We start from the raw sequence: 3,469 nt of genomic DNA, 5'->3' as shown, positions 1-3,469 counted from the left end.
CGAACAGTGCCAAGAAAGTGTTCTCTCAAAGCATTTAGCACCGTTCCAATTTTATATTTTCTTTGGTGATTAACTGGTTAATATCTTTCCCCCTACTCTGAGAGCTCCCCAAGAGTAGGGAACATGTTTATTTTGCTCAGCTTTCTATCTCCAGCAACCGCAACAGTGTCTGGAACATATAGGAGTTCAACACTATTGGCTGAGTAAATGAATATAGTCAGAAGGACATGGGTTTTTAGATCAAACCAATGTGGTTTCAATGCCCAACCCAGAAACACGTCAGCTTCCAGCTATGACAGGCTCACTTATCTTCTCTGAGCCTCTGAATCCCCCACCTGCAAAATGAGGATAATGCCACCCTCCCTTTAGAAGAGCTTCACACATGTTAGCTTTCCTCTTATTTTTCACTCCTCTGACTCCCAAACACCCCTGCAGGTTGTTTCTTTATGAATCAAATGGGAACCAAATGTTTATCTCATAGAATAGTTATGCAAATTAAATGAAGTAAAACGTGTAGGAGGAGGTGCTTTGTAAAAGCTGGTGTTAAAATTACAATAATCATCCTGTAAAAAGGAAGGTAGAAGAGCATTGAAGTCAGCGTCCACCTCACAAGATTGTGCATAACACACAAGACCTCTTACCCTGCAATCGATTTTGCTCTGTGTCATTTGAAGACCTGAGTAGCATTTTTGGGGGTTGATTTGCTGTATTTAATATTTTTTCTGTATTGCTTATATTTTTGAAATGTTCTGTATTCTTTCTGCTCTAGCATTTAGGGCCTCATTCCAGAGAGACTGCCCCTCCCTGGGCTAGCTAATGCCTCCAGGGAGCAGATGACTTCCCCTGAGGGTGCATCTTTGGTACACAAACCAACACGTCTGGAGCCCACACCCTCAACCATCACCTTCATCAAACTCTCCACACCAAGCCAGTATTCCCCTTGCCCTAAACCACCCCAGGGCCAAGTTCTAAGGACAACTAGGGACCATCCCCATAGCCTAGAGCCTGCTGAGGTTATTCAAACTATCAAACCCTAAGCTACTCAGGGCCTTGCGCCTACCTTACCTTGCACCTTCTGTCCTGGGAAAACCCCAGTAAGCGCTCTGGGCTGTGCTCTCCCCTCTCATTTCTTTCGCCTCCTGACTGACCCTGCTGCTTCTCTGTGTGGTCCTGCATGGTATGGTGTGTCTGCTGTTTCTTGGGATCTGTGAGTATAGACTTCCTCCTTCATGACAGTCATATCTGTTTCTACATCTTATCAGACTTGATTAACACAAATCCTGAGTACATTTTAACATAGAAACAGACACCAGAACCAAATGCTCTGGGTGGGGGTGGGTGCCTGTGTTAGAGAAAGGAAAACAAGAGAGCCCCCTCCCATGTTCTGAGAGGACACCCATGGCAGAGGCTGCCTGGACAGTGGGCTCAGAGCCTGGGGACCCGGCCTCGAGGATCCTCACAAGGCTGGGGCTTGGCCAGGGAAAGGTTCATGTATTTCATGCTTATACGGTGAAGAATGTCTATACCCCTCAGAAATAAGTGGAAGAGATATTATTTAATGCCCTGGAGACTTAACTAGAATCGGATCTGCAGGAATTTCCAGTAAAGGAGTCAGGAAAGAAAATATTTTGTTGAGTTCCTACATTGAGTTCTGTGCCAGGGACACGGCAGCCTTCTGGAGAAGGTGTTATTTAGCCTCATTTACAAATGGGGAAACCGAGGCACACAACAGTGAAGGCCCTTGCCCAGCTTGTAAGCGGTGAGACGAGCACTGGGACGAAAGCATGCTGCTTCAAGGCCTCCCCGACCCCAGCTGCCTGTTGTCCCTAGACAATAGTGCGATCTGTCAGACACGTAGGGACAAGGGAGCCCGAGGTCGCCCCCATCTTCTGGGTGTGAGAGCAGAAGTGTGATGAGGGAAGGCCCTCTACAATGCTCTCTGCGCTGCGTGAGCCTTCCCCAGGACGGTGGTGCAGAAACAAGGCCATGGCAACCCCTGTCCTTATCTGGGCTTTGTTGGGCCTTTTCCCAGGCTCTCCCAGGGAAGCCCTCCTCCTGCCCTCCCACTATGTAAGCCCATCTTGAAGGCAGGGAAGGCGCGTTCCGCGAGGGCCGTCGTGGGCCACGTGCCACACGGGGCTTCTCTTAAGTTTTCATCACCATCAGCAGGACTTGGCGGTGGGTTTTCCTATTCCGTTTTGCAGGTGGGAAAATGAAAGGAAAAGCATTTCACTTGGGCACCTGATGTTAAACACAGCCAGGAAGTAGTCGAGCTGGGCTCAAGCCGGATCCTCCCACTTCCCGTCCCAGTATGAACAACGGCAGAGCTGGCTCTGGCATCCGAGGGTCTCGGGGAGCCCGGGAGCTTCCCCATAGCCCCAGCGGCACTGCCGTGCTGCATTGGCATGCTGATGTTAGCCTCAGTTTCCCTGCCCAGTCCTGCCATTTCCTGCGGACTGGAGCCCTGTCCTGAATGCAGGCCCCGGTCCCTGACCTCCTCCTTAACTCCTGTTAAAAACAAAACAGTCGATATATTTATTTAATGCAGTGAAATGAGTGTTTGTTCATTTACAAAAGCCAGCCAGGCCGTCCACCAGTCCGGACAAAAAGAGTACCCTGAAGCAGACATCTGTGAACTCCCTCCAGAAGGAAGGAAGGAACAGCACATCTCTCTGGGAGGCTCCAGTTGTAGGAAACCCACACCGAATATGTCACAATCTGCTCCCCAGCATTCACAAAAGCACATATTCATTACGAAAGAAATACGTGTTTCTTGTAGAAAACCTAGAAAATTGAGAGAGGCATAAAAAGAAAATCCTATCACCCCACCACCTAGTATCTATGTATCTGTGTGTGTATTTACAAAGTTCACGTTATACTATTTATTATGTACTACAAAGTATATATATAGATACATACACACATAACTGGAGTTACACTGTTCATAATACTGGCATCTAAATGCCTTTTGTTAACATCCTTTCTAACACATAGTAGCAGCATTTGGTGGCAATCGGTACTTTACTCCAAGTTTGGCGTCTTCACAATCGCCGTGTTCGGGGATCCTTGGGCTCTTCCCCATATGCTACCGCGGCAGAAGGTCTAGGTTTAGAACTCGGCGTTCTGGGGGGGGCCTCCCCGGTGATTCGGACACAGCCTGGCCTGCTGGGACCCCTTTTCGGAGCCCCCGGGGACCGGGAGCTGCGGTAGGCAGGCAGGAGTGGCGCCGGGCACGCGGCGGGGGGTTGGGGGGGGCGCTGCGGCCCGTGGGAAGGGGGCTGACCGAGCTCCTCCCGGGTTTTCTCCCTGAGGGAATGGCAGAGCCGGCCTCCTGGCGTTGACATGGAAAGGAGCCCCCCGCCCGGGAAAGAAAGATGGATCGCAGTGGATAAGGCCTGGGTCTTCCTATGTGTGAGCTCGTTTGGGGGAACTCCTCATACCACATAGAGTTCACCCCCCACCCCCGTTT

The sequence above is a fragment of the Mirounga leonina genome, unplaced genomic scaffold (genome assembly GCF_011800145.1).
Source record: "Mirounga leonina isolate KUSES-001 unplaced genomic scaffold, KU_Mleo_1.0 Mir_100916, whole genome shotgun sequence".
Lineage (NCBI taxonomy): Eukaryota > Metazoa > Chordata > Mammalia > Carnivora > Phocidae > Mirounga > Mirounga leonina.
This window is presented reverse-complemented; position numbering follows the sequence as displayed.